This window comes from Panthera leo, chromosome B1, assembly GCF_018350215.1.
Source record: "Panthera leo isolate Ple1 chromosome B1, P.leo_Ple1_pat1.1, whole genome shotgun sequence".
Taxonomy (NCBI): Eukaryota; Metazoa; Chordata; class Mammalia; order Carnivora; family Felidae; genus Panthera; species Panthera leo.
Window position 1 is genome coordinate 78,484,613 of NC_056682.1, and position 19,300 is coordinate 78,503,912.

General features: G+C 34.5%; 1 long non-coding RNA gene across 2 annotated transcripts in view; it reads right to left on the reverse strand.

Moving 5' to 3' along the window:
* Positions 1–18,932, reverse strand: part of LOC122216971 — a 48,343-nt gene extending 29,411 nt beyond the window's left edge. The window contains exon 1 of one of the 2 annotated variants that reach the window (XR_006201218.1): positions 18,881–18,932. This is a non-coding gene — a long non-coding RNA (uncharacterized LOC122216971). Of the gene's footprint in view, positions 1–3,474; positions 3,562–18,880 lie in introns of those variants that run through there. The other variant, XR_006201219.1, reaches the window with a different exon arrangement.
* Positions 18,933–19,300: the final 368 nt, after the last annotated feature.

The following is a 19,300-nucleotide window of genomic DNA, read 5'->3' on the forward strand; positions in this document are numbered from 1 at the left end:
CACAGATACAAATCTTTAAACACATAAAAGATTCATAATAGGGGCACCTGGGTGGCTCAGTCAGTTAAGTGTCCGACTTTGGCTCAGGTCATGATCTCACAGTTCGTGAGATTGAGCACCGCATGGGGCTCTGTGCTGACAGCTTAGAATCTAGAGCCTGCTTCAAATTCTATGTCTCCCTCTCTCTCTGCTCCTCCCCCACTTATGCTCTGTCTCTCTCTCCTTCAAAAATAAACAAAAAACAGTAAAAAAATTTAAAAGATTTAATAATAAATACACCCAGAAAAGTATTTTATGGTATAAAATATGTGTATTATAAAAATCTTTCCCATAAATGTAAATGTGTGCATGTATGTATGTGTGTGCACGTGCAAGCACTGCCTGTGCCAACTTCCCACCTGACAACTTCTAATGAATTACAACAAGGCTGAAACACCCCCCCCAGGGCAAAGGGTATTTTTGTAATTGTGTCTATAGTTTAGTTGCACACATATACAGACATCATTCTGAGACTATGGGAAGTGGAGGGAGGATGGTAGGAAGGACAGATTTCAGGTAGGAATTATGGGATCCCTGGAAAGAATCCTAAGCGAAAAAAAGGAGCTCAGTAGCAAACTGGACTGAACTCCCAGAGACAAAAGGTTGTGGTTTGGGGTACTAGAGCATGGCTTACACTGCATCCACCAACCAGGTTCTCCAGAGGGATATGGCCTCCCAATGCCTCCTATATCCTAATACAGCTGCCACCAGTAGATGAATGAGCAGCAGAAGTGAATGATTAGCATTCTAATGTGAGGAATGCCCATAAATAACTGGAGAGGGTAGGGATAGGAGACAGACTTTGCAGCAGAAGACTGATGTGTTCTATAGCTAGTGAGATTTACATATTCGTATTATTATGAATTCATTTCTATCTAGAGGCGGTTTGGTAGACCTTCAGACTGGATAAATACCAAAAAGTTAATATTATTTTGACTTTCTTCTTTGCTAGTCTATATGTTCTAACCTTTGTATAATTAACATATATTTGCTAGTAATAAAAAAAATAGGTTTCAAAAATACTTCTTCAAATATGAAAATCAAAATATAATAGGAAGTGAAAATAGGGTACAAAACTATATACAGTAGGAACCCCATTCATTTTTGAATACAGATGTATGATAATAAAAAGGGTTAGAGATTAAATATGTTTGTATATGCATACATATATACACATACATAGATATAACTATCTCTATATCCATATACTTATCTACAGCCATTCAGAGGGAGAAAATCTAGCAAGAAATATACCAAAAGGCAGGTAGTCCTTATTCATGGAATTACAAATGATGTTATTGTCTTCTTGTACTTTTCTGTATTTTTCAAAAATGTTTAATGAGTATGTATTACTGGTATGATCCAATAAAAAAACTAACATTTTAACAATTAAAAGGGAAAATAAATTATGACATTTTCATAAAGATGAAATATTAATTATTAGTATTTCATTTCCAAAGAAATGTAATTACATGATAAATGAACATGATATAATTGACAGTAAAAAGAAGGTTAAAAAGCACAACATAAGCAATGTGAAATCATCTCTGTATCTGTGTGTGTGCATATATATATATATATTTATATATATACATATATATTTTTTTTTCAAGAATTTGGATAGGACCTTTCCTGTTGTCTTAGGATTTTGGCTGAAGCCCCAAAACGAGAACAATGAGTTATAAATAACTTCACATTCTAAAGAGAGATGCTAGACACATCCATGGAGGATTCAATGAAGAGAAAAGAACTGTTCCAGCAACTATCAACTCCTACCACCACCTATAACCTACTTACATGAAGTCTAAAGTTCAAAAGTGGATTCAAGAGCACTCTTAAGAGAGAAGAATAGTTCAAACTCACAGAGAATACAGTGACATTTTCCCTTCCCTTCAACCTCTCCCTCAAATGCTCCAAAAAAGACTGAAATAAAGTGAGAATCTTGACAGAGCTTGATGTGTGTCGCCTGGAATTTCAGGACCCTAGAGACTGCTTCTCGATCTGAAAGCAAGTGATGGGCTGGAGTCATCTGAGTTAGCAAAATAAGGACAAAAGATAGTCATAAGGAGCAGCTTGTACTTCAGCCATATAGCAAGGTAAGGATGCATAAGATTCGTGAGAGCTAAGTGGTATGATGGATGTGACCCAAAAGGAAAACTACGAGGCAGTTGAAAAACATGTTAAGGAGTCAGAGAAATATCTGTATGAGGAAACAGCATAGCACAGAACTCTGTGTGCGTGTGTGTGCGCGCGCGCACGCACTTGCATGTGCAAACTGACCCTAAAGAACTAGAAATCCATCCATTCTGTGTAAATATTGGGACACTTTCCAAAATGGAGGACCTGACTAACAAATAGTATTAGTCAATAGAGAACTAAAATAGTACTAGTCATCTACAACTTTGTCTCTTTTCCTCTAATTCCCCTTCCCTTGTTTGAACACTGGGGAGTCCAACAGCAGGATGAGGATTGATAATAATATGTTTCTCACCTTCCTCATTACAAGTCCTTGAGCCAGAGGGTGTCAGAAATAGGCTGAGTAGAGGGAAGACGCTTCGATTTGGAAGAGAAATTAAAGTTTTTATGTATACATTACTAGGCTTTTAGGACCTGAAAATGAATCTTCTTTTTCAAACAGAAATATATTATAATAATTAAAAGTATACATAAATACATGGTCTAGCTAAAAATTCTCTTTGTATTCTTTTAATTTTATTTATTTAACAAAATGGATGCGTGTATGTGTACACATATGTATGTGTATGAGGAATAGATAGATGGATAGATGACAAATAGATAGAAAGACAGGTAAAGATACATAAGCATTGACAGATAGATCTCCATACCTCAAAATATTCATTTGAGAAAGCAATGTGTCAAAACTATAACAATGGTTATCCCCAAGAGATAGGAATAAGAAATACCATTTTTCATCTATCCTGTCTATCCTTAGCTTTTCCTATATCTTTCACTATGTATTAATTTTATACACAGAATACTATTTTATCTAAAAAGCTCTGTCTAAGGGGTATTTTATTGTTCCACTAAAGTCCACTGGACTAAAAGTAGAAGTGCTTTCGACAAAGATGGTCAAAAAAAGGTGCCAAACATAATCTGAACCCAAACGGTACATTTAACACAGGCCAGGAGTATTTTAGATGCTTCCCAATGATTAAACTATCTATATAGAAGCATGGATAATTATTTAAACAGCCATTATTCTCAATAAGAAAAATTATTTTTGCAAACATAGAATCTGTATCATAAATATTTGCATCTCAATTTATTTAATACTCCCATTTTTATTCCTATATTGGCTGATTTGACTTTTAAAATTGTAGTTCACCCAGTTCCAGAAAAAAAAAAGCTTGATAGCCACCTTCTATCGCCAAATTTACTTTTATCACTCTTATGCTGATCAACATATTTATTTACCTCCATATTTATTTATAACACCCTCCATGTTTCTGTCCATAGAGATTCCCTTGTTGACTTGCTTCAGTGTTGCTTCTGAGAAAAGGCTTTCTCTTTAAAGGAAAAGAAGGACCAAATGTAGTAAAAGAGCTACAGACTGACAGCCAGAAGTTGCCCTAGATGTATTAGAAATGAAATAAGAGCTAAACTGTTTGGCCTCTCTAGTTCTAAGTTTCTTTATCTGAGTCTCTTCTTTCACACACTACTCCCTTGAAATCCCATATTAATAGAATTACCCAGACATGCATTTCTGCTTGCCAAGCTTTCAATTGCCTCCATTTTATTTTATTGAGGCCCTTCTTTGGTGGACCTCCTTCTTTCTTAGAATTTTACAGTAAAATTCAGTGTTGCCTCCCTGGATGTAATTTCCCAACAATGGGTTGAAAATTTAGGTATTCCTGTTTTCAGTAACTTTTTCCCTCTGGTCCTTGTCTACATTCCATATACGCATCTGTCTCCCAGCACATTGTTAGACCCACTGCAGATTGGCAGAGCTTCATTGAGTCACAAAAGGGGGTATCAGTTCAGGTTTCATAAATGGAATCAATATGAAGTTGAATCTGTCAGCAGTAACTAGTAAAAATGTAATTGGTACACGTTTCATTCGTTTGTTTTCTCCAAACATAAAAGAAGAAATGTTTTGCCTTCATGTAATATCAAATAACCTAAAACAGTTTCCTTCAGGGGATAATATTACCTTTTTAAAATTCCTTAACCTCTCTTTCAATGTAACTTAGACACAGTTTTACTGGACATTATTATTCCCCAATTTAAGTTTACATTTTTTTTTAGGTGAAAACCTTGACTTTCTGGGGCATTAATAGTGTTCAAAAATGAGAGCCATAATTCCTAGTCATATGACAACATTTGCTTCCACCAAGAATAAAAAACATGATAGGAACTCTAGTGACTACAAGTACATTGCAGGATTCCTTGAGCAAGATTCTTATTCCTAATCCACTGAAAACATAATAGACAATAAGTGAAAAGCATCTGTCCCTTCAGGAGGCTCTTTAGAACTGGCAGAATATGAAACATTCTAGAAAAACTCCTGTACTCACATTTACCTATTTTTTTCTCCTCTAATTTTCAAGCTCTTTAAGATTATCTCAAATGAAATAGAAATTCACCATCTTATTCTCTAGCCTTACTGTCTGAGAGAATTGTATTTACACCTAAACAAATGGCATTGTGAGAACCTGTATATTTATAATGAGTGAAACCACTGTCCACATAATATAAATACACATTTATTGTAACAATGGCTACCATTTTACACTGTTTTTGTCCTGAAAAATGATTTCACGTGTATACTAAATTCCTAATGATCAATTAGGCTTTCCTTTAAAATGGACGCCTTGAATGCTGTATGACTTACTCATGATATAAGATACAAGAATAGATGCAAGAACATTTTGGGCAGGAATAGCCACAAACAAGAAAGAAAGAATCTTGGATCTTTGTAACCACTTTAAAATTGCATAGGCTTAATTTTTTTTGATACATGCAAATAAGACAAAAGTATGTAGGTTACAAAGTAAATACCACCTTACGCTCCCTGCTGCCCTCCTCCTGCTGTCTCTCCCATAGAACCTTCCTGAAAGATCAATGTAAAATTTGTCGATGCTTAGTGTGTGCATTTCTACACAAAGTATATATGTGTATAACAAATATTTTTTTATTTTCATAAATAAAATCATATCATACACATTACTTTAAAAAAATCTTTCTTAAAAATATGTCCAGATATCTTATAGGTATTTCCTATTTTTAAACTGTAGCAGAATATTATTATATGAAGCTGATATTTAACCATTTCATTATTGATTTATATTTAGGCTTCTCTCAGTTATCCTTGATTATAAACTCTGCTTCAGTGAATATCTTGGTACATAACTAGATACCTATGTACATAGAAGTTGAAATTTGGTTCAAGCATTAAGCTCATTTAAAATTTTTGATAAAGATTTCCAAAGGCCCACCAAAGAGACTTAACCAATTTGTATTTCCACAAACAGTATATTCAGAGTTGTCATTTCCTCACAAATTTACCAAAACTGGATATTATCAATCATCAATCTTTTTACTTTTTTTCTAAATTTGAGGGAATATCTGTATTTATCACAATTGCTTTCATTCAATTTCCCTGATTTTCACAGCAGAGTTACTATCATTTCAAAAGTTTATGTATTTATTCATATTTCATATGCTTTTCCCCTCTATTGGGTGATTCATTTCTTGCTGACTTGTAGATGATTTTTATATATTCTTTGTTACACACACATATATACATATTTTTTATTAAAAGGATAATTTCTATACACGTATGCGTCTTTTTTATTCCAGTCTACTGCCTGCTTTTTGTGTGTTTATTTGTTTTTGTTTTTGTTCACTGGCAAAGAGACCCCAAAGTGGCAAGTTGGTAATTATAGCCCCCCTGTTGGGTGGATCCCATGGAGGAAAAGCTAGGATCTCTAATCTAGCAAAGACTAAGATTGTGGGATGAAAAGATAAGCCTTAGTGAAAGGAATCATATGTTTTTGATCTATGCTTACATTCCATCCTTACTATCATGGCTTCATTGCTCCATTGTACAAGCACTGGGATGACTCAGTAAGAAGCTAACTGACATTCATTGTCTACTTGGTTGCCAAGAGCTTTGTATGAGATTGCTGTTTTCTGGTAGTCTATGTACATACGTTTCTGCTAGACATCTTTGTCTCATGTCTTTGTGTTTTGTTCCTTCTGACTATTTGATTATATTATTTCCCACTCCTTAGGAGTCAGTATATATCCTTTACTCATGCCACTTCTTTTTCAATGTGCAACAGATAATCAAGTGTATTGCTCTTAATTGTGTCCAAGGGGAAGATTTCTCTTAATCACTTTCCTTCAGGGTCAAGATCGAGTGGGACTTTCATACAGCAGCAACTGTTTTGTGACTAGCACCAACATATTATGCCAACATTTTTGTGAGCCAGGCCCAGATCCTTTTTCCCCCTGTCAGCGTGTCCCCAGTGGTGCCATAGGCATGGATTGAAGGAAAGGTACTAGTACTACATAGATCAGGCAAATGAGCCTCGGTTACCTGTCTGTGTAATTTACTCAGATGTTCTAGACTGACTTCAGTTAGTCTATATAGAAAGTGATTTGTATATTATTTATATAATCATGTATAAATTATATAATGTATTGTATAATATAAATAATATTATAAGGCATAAACCTTATATAATTTAGAAATGATATACACACATATATATAAAATTTTTTAATTTATTAAATTGAACAGGATTTCTCATCGAATATCAGCACTACCAGTTGTAGTGAAAACTTTTGTCTTGTGCTTGCCTATAATGAGAACATTTCTAATATTTTGCCATTATGTAAGATCTGTGCTTAAGGTCTTTTATAAATACACTATATTTAGTTAAGGGATTTTCTCTTTATTTCTATCTTTCTAAGAGACGTGATCAGGATCTCTGATAAAAATAGGAATTTTTCAGTTGAAAAATTGAATGATCTCCTCCCTCCACTTTTAAGTTAGTGGTAAAATGAATCACACTTGCGTCTGTCCTAATGTTGACCCACACTTGCCAACCTAAAAAATATTTATTTGGTCATGAGGTATGGTGATTTGTATACTGCTGTTTTAATTTGCTGTTATTTTATTTAAGATTTTGCATCTATATCCATAAGTGGAATTTCCTTTAGTTATCATTTTTGGGTTATCTTTTCTGGAATCAACAGCAGGATTTTGCCATTCCATAAAATGAGTTGAAAAACTAACCAATTCTAGGCCCTGGAATGGATATATTACATAGTAATTATCTGTTCCTGAAAGGTTTGGTAAAACCTTTACATTTCCCTTCGTATTTCCATAAAATTAATCAGTTGCCAAAATAAGAATCGTGTTAAGACTTCAGTGGCGTGACAAAAAAAAATCAACATCATAGAAATTGCTCTCATCAATTTATTTTGTTTTCAGTGGGGAGATTTATATACATGGATATAAAGCACAAACACCTAGCCATGTAATGTTTATAAAAATGTCTCATGTTTCCTAGGCCACCCAGTGCATTATGACATGAAGCCCAACCTTAACAACATTTTTTTCTGGGGTTTTATCCAATCCATACAATATCAACAAGATACAGGGAAGATATTTAACCTGGAGACTTTAAAAAGATAATAAAACAAATTGTAAAATAATGGAACTCAAAACATACACTGAAAACTGTAAAGTTTACTCTGCATTTAATTTAAGCATATAAAACAGATGTTACATTATTAGCTTATGCTATTTACCATCCAATCCCACCTACGGAGTGACAAAAACCATTAATCAGGTGTGACTAAATGTTATGTGCTGGATCCCAGATATTTAAAAGCAAACCCTCTGACAGCATAATTTCTGGAATTAACTATTTACTCATTAGTTAGGATAATGTTCAGATGTGAATCGCAGAAACATAAAACAACAGTGGCTTAAACAAGCTAAAAGTTCATTTGTCTCTCAGGTAAGAGCTCAGAGCTAAATATTACTGTGAGACAGTAGGGCGGCCCTGTTCCACAATGTCCTCAGGGATCCAGACTCCTTCCAACATTCCACTGTGCCATCTTTTGGGCATGGTCTTCACACATGACCTGAGATGGAATTATAGCCATCACAAATATTCTAGGCAACAGGTTAGAGGAAGTGGTTGTGAAGGTTCAATAGGTACATGCCAGTTGTATCATATCAAAGGGTCCTGGAAGCTCTCACAGGGTATTTCCACTTACAGCCCACGGAATATTGCTATATTTCATACATCACTACAAAGGAGGCTGGCCAGTATATTTTATTATTCTAGGAAGACATGTACCTAACCAAAAACCCTCTTGTAATGAGAGAAAAGGAGAGTAGATATTGAGAGAAAACTAACCTGCCTCCACCATTTCTGCCTCCACCATTTCACACACACTCACAAGTAGTCTGCTCTTGCATTTCCTGATCTTCTCCAGCTCATGAATATAAGCCCCTGGTGATAAATGTCCTTGCCCAAAGAGTAGAAATAGATCAGTACAAATTAATCAGTGTTTATGGAGAAAACAACGTAAAGAGCATAAACTTACTGTCAGTGTGTCATGGTGCTATACTGATAGATTAAAAAAAAAAGAATATTCCTAAAATGGAAAAATTAAACCCTAGTCTTTCAATCAGCCAATATATTCTGGGCACCAGTAATGTGATCCTCACTCTTGGGGATCACAAGATATTTAAATATCTGGATTTAATCTTGTCCCCAAGATTGAGTGTCTTGGGGACACTCAGGTGTCACATGAATGTTGATTTAGGTGTTTATAATACAATTAGAATGGTGACACATATAATAAAATGTTACACAGCCTAATAATTATTAATCACAAAGTAAGAGATGTGACAAAGCTCCATATGATTAAGTAATATACTAATAGTATAGACAAGAATGGGGATTTATGCTTCAGTTATTATGGCAGTTAGGAATTTGGAAGGACTGATTATCCTTTTGAAAACAACTAAAAATACTGGATTAATCATAAAAATGTCATATTAAAACCAGCTATGATATGACAAAATAGTAATTTATTTCCAATCAAAAACGGAAAAAAATGAATCCAAAGAGTTAGCATAGGACTAATATAGTGTTAACATGGGGGCATTTTCTAAACCTAGAAACTTGAATTTCATTTTCATAGCCTCATGGAATCATGGGGATTAAAAATAAAGCACAAAGTTAACCCAAGTTAGGAAGTTGATAAAAGACACTTCCCAATCAATAATCTGTGACTCCAGGTGTCCCCAAACTAAATGAGAGTAAATCAGAAATAAGCCCATCCCTCTTTCCCCACTTCCAGGAGGCTACAAGGAAATCTGACTTGGTACTAAAGGAAAACAAAAAGGATAAATCTTCAATAAAAAGTTGTAAGCCAGCTTTTCAATATATTTGTAGCTAAAATTCATTTCATTTGTGTGGTCCAAAATACCTCAGACTATAAATTTACTTTAAGATAGTCACAGACACAGTTCCCTCAGGTACATGGCAGAAAAAAACAAAAATACTCTTCAGATTTTTAGAGGAATTCATCTTCATTCTAGGACTCAACAATTCCCACAAATAATTTCCCAAAGAAAATAAGCAACGAAGAATTAAAACTTACAATGTACACAGCAAACGAAGGCATTATTAGAACAACAGCAACAACAAGAGCCAAAACAAACTGAGATTTCAGGTATTTAATTAATGAGCTCTAAATTATAAAATGCCTGTTAAAGAGAAGAATTAATATATCTGTGGACACTATAAAAAATGACCCAGCAGATATGAGAAAGAATAAAAGAGATACTCTAGAAATTAAAAAAAATACATTTATTCAAATTTAGGAACTCAAATGATGTGACCGTGAACAGATTAAAAACAGCTAAAAAGAAAACTAATTGGAATATTGATCAGAAGAAACTGTCTACAATGCAGTATGAAGAAATAAAGAAATGGGATAAGAAGATTGAGGATAGAGTTAGCATGCCTCACATATTTTCAATCAAAGCCCCAGATGGACAGGAGAGAGAGAACAAGGCAAGGACAGTATTTGGAAAGATAGTGGGAAGGTATCTAGAAATGATAAAAGACACATCAATTCACAAATTGCAGAGTCTTAATACATCCCCCACAGAAGAAATGTCACATTACAGTAAAGCAGCACACGACCAGAGACAAAGAGATGGTGTTAAAAGAAGCCAGAGATCAGATTTTTTTTCAATGTAACAACAGACTGACATCTGACTTTTCAATAGCCTCAATGAAATAAAAAGCCAGTGGAACAGCACTTTCAATGGGCTGAAATAAATGACTGTCAATCAAGACTTCTATACCCAGAGAAGATATAATTTTTAAAGAGGATAAATAATGACATTTTTCCTATAAGCAAAACTGAGAAAGTTTTCCACTAAGAGATCTTCATTAATAAAATTCTAGGGGATATTCTTCAGGTATGAAGAAAGTGATCCCCAATGGAAAGTCTGAGATATAAGAAAAAATATAGAGCAAAGAAATTAGTATTTGAGTAAATTTAAGTGAACTTTGACTATATTAAACAAAAAAAATGGTAATAATATATTGTGGAATATAGAAAAGATAGAATTAAAATATCTAGCAAAGTAATATAAATCAAGAAGGGAGTAAATGGCATTAAAAGTCTTTAAGATTTCTACTGTCTAGGAGAAGGGTAAAGGTATTATATGGCATTAGACTTTGATTATTCACATTATAATTTCTAGGGAAACCACTAAAAGAAAAAAAACATAATATACAACTTCCAAAGTAGTGGAAGGGTATACTAGAATAATAAAAAAATAACCCTGAAAAAGCAAGAAAGGAGAAAAGACAGGACAATTTGAAATGTTAGTAATTACATCAAATCTAAATGTACCATATGTTCCAGTTAAAGGAAAAAAATTTTAGGCTATACCTTATAAATTACAAGTTGCATATTAATTATAAGGGATACAACATAGAAAAAATAGAAAAGCTGAAAATGAAAGCATGAGTAAAAAACATATCATGAAACACTAATCAAAGCAAAGTTGGTACATTTTCATCCATTATCTTCCCAAATATTACTTCTGCCTCCTTCTCTTTCTCTTCCTTCTAAGAGCTCCGATTTAAAATATGTATATACACATATAGAGAAACAAAAGAATAGAAATATATAGAAGATGTGAACAAAATGGACAAAAGTGGGGGTTTCCCCCTTTTACCTACATGAATTTATACTATTTCAAATTTTAAAATAAGCATATTTTATTCTTAAATTTTTATTCTTGTTTAATTAAAAAAAGCTGTCACCAGCTACTCTAGGACTTATTTTTTTCAGGCAAACTTTTAGCCTTCCCTCTAACAGAGAGCAGAAGAGATGCTCTTATTTACACGTTATAGGTGCAAGAGTAAGCTGTGAGACCCCCTGTGCCAGATATGAAACACAGCCAACCTCATCACTGATAGTAGTGGCAAATACTTGAGATGCACAAGAATTGGGGAGCAGCTTTAAGGTCTGTGGAGTTTGGAGTGGACTCACCAAAGAAAGACCTACAACCAGGAAAATCTCATGAATATGTGCTGGCATCCCTGGAAATTTTTGGAAGTCTTTGAGAAAAGGAACTCAAGGAAAGAAACATCCTGGATTAAGGAAACATATATTAGGAGTCATCAAGGTTTGGCTAAGTATGTTAATGAAATAACATCTGTGCTCACCAGCTGGTAGTGCCTTCACCAACTTCCCTAGAATGTATTTGGAGAAATCCCAAATTATAAAACTTAAAGCTATGAGATGAAAATGTAGCTCAGTCTGCTTGAGCAATTAAGGTGAAACATGTTTGATTTCATTTTGTAATTGGAATAAAATGTTTGCAATAGTAAATTTAACACATTCCAAGGTTTTTTTTTCCTCAAAACATATTCCACTTGTGTCCTTTCCCCTCCAAGCTGGAGCAATGAAGCTGATCTCCAGAGCAAAAGCACAGGTTAGGACTCTGCAGGCAGAATGAGGAGCAGGAACTCTGCTCTCACAGGGAGGCAAGAGATGATGTAGGACATTTAGGATAATATATAGTTTCAAGGGCTTCCAACACATGGCCAAGCAGAACTAAAAAGAAATACAGTCACAAATATGGAAAGATTAGCCTAATGCGACCATTCTTAACCTGGACTTTCCATTAGGTTTTCATCCTACATGAACCATTGCAGAAAGTGAGATTCATCCCTACCCCCATTTCAACTAGATAAACGACCCATTTTTATGGGATTACACTTAAAGAAAGCTCGCACTCCTAAATGATCTTTTTAAATTTTGGTACCATTTGTAAAAAGTAAACAGATCTAGACAATTTTTAAATGCCCCACTGACTGTGGAACCCACATTTCCTTAAACTATCAGCATCACCATTTTTTAATACCTTAAAAATGTAATCTCCCATGACCATAATTTCAGAAAAATGTTGGTTCTCTTACTATGTGCTAGAGCTCTTGCAAGTACTCTACATGCATATTTGTGTCCAATACTCATAATAGCCTTTGGATATCAGTATAATTTGTTTAAGTTTTTTTTAAAAAATGTTTATTTATTTTAAGAGAGAGAATGAACAAGTGGGAGAGGGGCAGAGAAAGAAAGAAAGAGAGAGAGAATCCCAAGTAGGCTCAACACTGTCAGCACAGAGCCCAATGTGGGGCTCGATCCCACAAACCACGAAATCATGACCTTAACTGAAATAAAAAGTCAGACGCTTCACCAGCTGAGCAACCAGGCACCCCCCCCCCATTTTTTTAAAGTTTTTATTTATTTATTTTGGGGAGAGAGAGAGAGAGAGAGAGAGAGAAACCAAGGCAGGATCCACAGCGTGGAGTCGGTCGCAGGGCTCAATCCCACAACTGTGAGATCATAACCTGAGCCAAAATCTAGAGTCAGATGCTTAACCGACTGAGCCACCCAGGCGCCCCAGTACCAGTTTTATGCTCACTTTTTAAATAATAAAACTTAGGCTTAGAGTGTTTTGAAAATTACCTACATTAAAAAATATAGTAAACATCAGTCACAAATATGGTTCAGCTTCTGTCCCTTTGAAGTCCATATTCTTAAAGTCACAGTACTTGAAAGCAATTAATAGTTGGTTTATCACACTTGAAGCATCTGAGCTACAGAAAAATAGTATTATCTTTCTTGTCATTTATATCAAATCATGAACGTAAATCTCACCAAAAGACAACAATATTATAGTGTCAAAAAGAAATAAACTGGGTCAAAAAATAAAAATAAAAATCTTCACCAAAACTTAGATTGCTTACTAACATTACTAGTTTGTGTGTTTTTTTTATAACTATGTAATTATGTATGTGACTATTTTTCCTTCAAATTAAGGGTTTTTTTTCTTTTTACATTTCCCAAACACTAAAAGAAACTACAATCTGAAGGGGAAAAAAAAGGCAAAAGAATGGAAGAAAGAAAACTGAAAAGAACACCAAAAGAAAACCCAGCAGGAAACTTGAACACTGTGTTTTATTGTCTTCAGAGGGAAAAGGGAGGGTCTTCCAAAATGCTAATATTGGTACAGCTTTCTGACTCATCCCTTTATCCCCCACAGCACCTGGCATATTGCTTTGCATATGTACATAATCAATATTTAAATGAATGGATGGATGCATATGAGGCTCAGAGTTCCAAAATTCTATATTTTGATTCTCCCCCTCAAATCTAACACCATACACTCACTATGTTTTTTTAGAACTCGATCACATTGAAATAAAAAAACAGGATTTGGTCCTATTAAGGACACAAATTGTTTAATATGTTGAGGTTTAACATAACAGACACCACATCTTTATATGAACATGTAGTTTGTTTATAATGCTATTCCTGTTACCCATATTTCAATTACATGACAAACTACCAAGAACTTGGCGGGTTAAAACAACAGGTTTTTAATTTTTTCTCTCATGGTTCTGTAGGTTGACTGGTTCTAACTCGGGGCTTCTTACGTGGTTGCACTCCAACAGTTACTGGGGCTAAAGTCATTTGAAGCCTTGACTGGGCTGGACATCTAAGGCGGCTCATTCTCATGGTTGGCTGCTGATAATGGCCACCAACTATGGCTCAGCTGTCACTGCCAATTGGAACTCCTACACGTGGCTTCTCCATGTGTCTGGGAGTTCTCACAAGGAAGATTGATTCTGAGAGGAAACATCCCAAAAGACCAACAAAGAAGATGTGAAACTTCTTATAACCTAGGCTTAGCAGCTACAGAGCATCACTCCTGCTCCGTGTTATTGGTCACACTAGCTAGTTAGGCCAGCCCAGATTCAAGGAGATGGAAATTAGATTCCACTCTTGATATGAGGAACAATGGACAGGTTTAGAGAAGGAAGAAACTGGTGATGGCCGTCAGTGAGACTCTTATCCATCACAAATGCCTAAGACTTATGGAATTTTTACAAGGTTAGATGTTAACTGTTTCGTCTGGGAATCATATTGAAACTCATTAAGAACTCCTTCAGGCATAATTATGAACTAAATATTCGCAAAGTGAAAATGATGTATTTGATCACTACACACCTTTTCCAAGAAACATAAAATTTCAAGCCAACTCGATTTATTTGTCAAGCTATACAATAGTTTCTGTGGTTAATAAAATTTCAAATGAGTATACTTCAGTTACTTCTAAGAAAAAAACATGAAACAATACCATGACTATCTCCTAGTACTAACTTCCACAACTTCTTAATGACAACCTACACATTATGAAAAGTAAAATAAAGTCTTGCCATTTCTCCTGGATCTTAGTGGAAAGAAGAGGAAAGAATGATTGGCTTTGTCCCACTAATGTATTCACAGTTAACAATAAGGAGAAAAGGGCTGACACTTTTTTATTGCCCACAATTTGTCAGGATCTATTTGTTTTGAATGTTAATTTAATCCTCATAAAATCCAAAAAAGGTAGATAGATTGACTCCATTTTGCAAATAAAGAGACTGAAGTTCTTCAAGGTTTAGAACTGCACCCGAGTTAAGGGAAGGAATAGTATTAGGGCCCTGAATTTTTTTTTCCTTACACTATCTTGTCTCATGAGGCAAAGTGAGTGTGTCTGTATTACAAACCCTCCATAAAGAAGGAGGTAATTTGGCGACAATATATACCAATATAAAGGAGGGGAAAAAATTGAAAATGAAAATGTATTTACACTCCACTGGTTCATCTTATATATGAAAGGTGAAAAAGAAATACCTATATTCATATAGAAATCCTAGAAAGATTGCTTTACCTTCAGTGATTTGGGGAATGGAGTAATTCAAATTGGTGAGGAAAGACATAAAATAAATTTCTTTATAGGCATATATTTGATGATGTGGTCATTCTATACTTCTATCAAATATACTAAAGAATATTACAGGTAACATTGCTTCATATTATTTGCCTTTATGACTAAGCCTTGATGTAAACTAGTAAAATAAATAACTCAGTGGATGAATCTGAAGTAAGATTTGCACTCTTTTTTTAGTCAGGCAAGGTTTAGACTAATACCTTCACCTTTCTGGAAAAGAGAAGGATTAAATAAATTTAGAGCTTTCAACAAAAGCCTAAAACCAAAGAAGACCGAAACTTTAAATCAGAGTCTGAAAGATAGATGTATTGTATTATTTAAATATTAGCACAGATGCACTCTTGAATATGAAGCATTAAAATTTAAGTTGTTTATCTCTCAGACAGATTTAATTTAATATCATGCAAGGCAAATAGACCTTTACTTATTCTGGTAAAGTAGCACTGAATCAATTGTAGCCATTGCCTATTCAAAGAGAAAAACAAAAGAAAAAAACCATAGCAGCAATTATTTGTATGTATCTGAAGAAAAAGAAGACTTTAAATATTTATGAAACAGTTTTTTAATTTCTTGTGATTATAACCTAAAAATATGCAAGTCTCTTGGGTCTTTGCTATGATGAACGAAGATCTTCTAAAATAGGCAATGATGACTGACATAGCACGCAAGGTCAAATAATCCTATTTTGTTTCGTACAACCTGTCTCAAGGGCAATGTTGTGTTTAATAAATATTCTTTTTTATTTAATAGTAGGATTGTATTTCCCTATGTCTAACCCATAGGCACATTTGCAATGCCTGACATAAAATAAGGTCTCAGTAGATATCTTGGGGAGAACTGAATGTTTCCTTTTCAGTACTAAGGCAGAGGGGAGGGGGCACATTAAACCATGTCCAAAACTTCCTACTAACTTCTGGATGCTTTGTGAATTGTATATATACACATAACCCCTAGAATATTTCAACATAGGTAATTTTTAAAAACACAGGTAATTTATGGGGCGCCTGGGTGGCTCAGTCGGTTGAGCGTCCGACTTCAGCTCAGGTCATGATCTCGCAGTCTGTGAGTTCGAGCCCCGCATCAGGCTCTGTGCTGACAGCTCAGAGCCTGGAGCCTGCTTCTGATTCTGTGTCTCCCTTTCTCTCCGCCCCGCCCTGATTCATGCTCTCTCTCTGTCTCAGAAATAAACATTAAAAAAATTTTTTTAAATAAAATAAAAACATAGGTAATTTATATGAATAGTTTGGCTATTTTGACTCCCTTCTAAATCCTTCTAAATAGATCCTTCTAAATGAACTGGCTCATTTGTAAACAATGCAGTCCTACAGCTGATTTTAATATTGCCATTTCCCTTAACACCTTGCATCTTACTGCAACTGTTTATAAGGTTTTTCCTAGAAAGTTGGCTTACAGATAAAATCACAAAGTATGTGGAGAAATATCTCCACTTTCTTCCTATGCTTAAAACTCATACAGTTTTATCTGATTGTCATGTTTTATGAACAGCCAGTGGTTCGAAAAACAAGGCTTGTCTTTCCCATAAATCTCTTATTTCGGTCTGTGTTCAAGGCTCAGGTCTGCTGCAAAGGCTTATGTCTAATGCACAGTGTCACCATCTCTAAAATTGGAGTCATTTAAAGGTTTGCCCATGCCCTCTGTGAGATAAGGGATTGACAGTGCTAAATCCATGGGTGACCATTAAGGTAGTAATCCCCAACTCTACCTTTCTAAGCAACCTCTATTAAGGTAGGGTGGCATTTGCTACACTTGAGCCAATACACCTAATCACATGTCCTGCCCCTCACAGTAATCAACAAATAGGTATTTCAGAGGAAAAGACCAAAATTTCTTTAAAAAAAAATCTTAAAAAAATAATCTAGCATAGGAAAAAGCAATACATGGAAAGACTCTCAATCCTAATTCCCACGGACAATAAATCCACATTCAGAAGCGTTAAATAATCTTTCTCTTATATCTCCACTGACCAGGCTACAAGTGCCTAGTGGTGATCATAAAATTTTCCAGCACTCTTGAAAACCCAGACACAATAACTGCCTCAATAAATCTCACTCAAGTCATACAGCTTGCTCTCCAAGAACATGTCTCTCTCTTTTTTAATCCACTTTTGTTTTCTAAAAGATATTCTGGGTTATGGGATGTGGTTTCTCAGGCTAATAGGGTGCCAATCCATTCTTCAGTGTGGCTCATGTCTTCATCTCATGTAAACCTCAAGATTCACAACCTTTTCTTAAAGTGTATTAGTTTATTCCATATGCTCTTATTCAGATTCTGTGAGTGGATGCTGGTGACAATGAAAACTCCATAATCTCAGAAGTTGTGTAAAGATAGTCTTTGGCTTTGACCTTAGGACTCCACTAATGTGTTCTAGAGTACTGAAGATTGTAGGTATCTAAAGTTGAAGAGGAACATGTTGCTGATATGATTGTTTGCAAATTTCAAATGTTGAAGAGGCACTAAAGATTTCTACTCAGGGTGCTCCTAGCTGGCTGTGTTGATAGAGTAGGTGACTTTTGATCTCAGGGTCATGAGTTTGAGCCCCACGTTGAACACAGAGATTACATTTTTAAAAAAAAGCACACTCAAAATGCTTTCCTTTTGCCATCTGGTAATATCTCCACCATGTTATATAGAAAGCTTCATAATGACAGTCCTACCTATTCTAGCACCATGTTGTATACAAGGTATCTACTCAGTAAGTTTTAATTGAGTTTAACCGTGGGCATTAACAACATCGTACAGGGAATCCAAACAACAAAATTAAATTATCTAATGGTAAAACTAAGAAATGTTTAGCACATTTTGTTTTCAAATGCCAGGATAATCTCCTGAAAGTATTTTACTAAACTTTACCATTTATGGATTTTTCAGAAGCATTAGTAAAACTAACAGAAAAAGTACTGTTGGTATAGTTTATATGAAACTGATGTATTTATGTATTTATTCTATTCATCATTAGGAGATGTTTTAAGAGAAATGAGTTAGTGACACTGAATGGGATTCAAATTCTGCCTTCTCCACTAACTAGAATATTTACTAGTGTTTGTTAAAATAATAATACTTTGCATGAGGATTATAAGATTAAATGAGAAAACACATGAAAATCCCCTAGTAAAATGCCTAGCATATAGTAGATCTCAGTGGATGTTTATTGACCTATACTTAATCAAATGTGAAAATGAAAGGAATATTGGGCAGAGATTCATCTAATGACAGGTTTTGAGCTCAAGATCTTAGAGAGTTTGCCCAGTTTTATAAACCAATTTGCACTATGTGGTATTTTCCAAAAGCATTTTTACCATAGAGTAAGATAGAGGTGGGTATAAACCCCATCCATTCATCTGGAAGAAATATCTTTAGATTTATATCACTCTGAGGAAACATATTAAAATTTCATATTTCTTTCTGACGTCTTATTCCTAACCGAGTTAGTGAACCTGTCATCTGTATATAAAGACTTACTTTCAAGGAGAATGAAAAATGGTTCTCTTCTATAATCAGGGACTCACCTCTGTATCCTCCCTAGTAACATCAGCCGTTGTGACTCTGGCTCCCTAGCAACCATGTCGTTCTATATAAGACAGCTTTATTTGAAACAATGTTCACTGGAGAAAAGGAAGTAGAAAAAAGTCCACATAAAAATAAAAATAAAACAAGAAATGTCCATGAGGATAAGTACAATCAATGCTTCCTTTGGGATGCTAAATAATTTTCCTTGTATAATTTTAATAAAAAATTAAAATTAAGAGAGTATAGATTTGTCAGAGAGCTGAAATATGTATATATATATATATATATATATATATATATATATATATATTTTATCAGGCAAGAACTTTGTTTCACATTTTATGCTAAAAGAACAGTAATATAAGAAAGGAA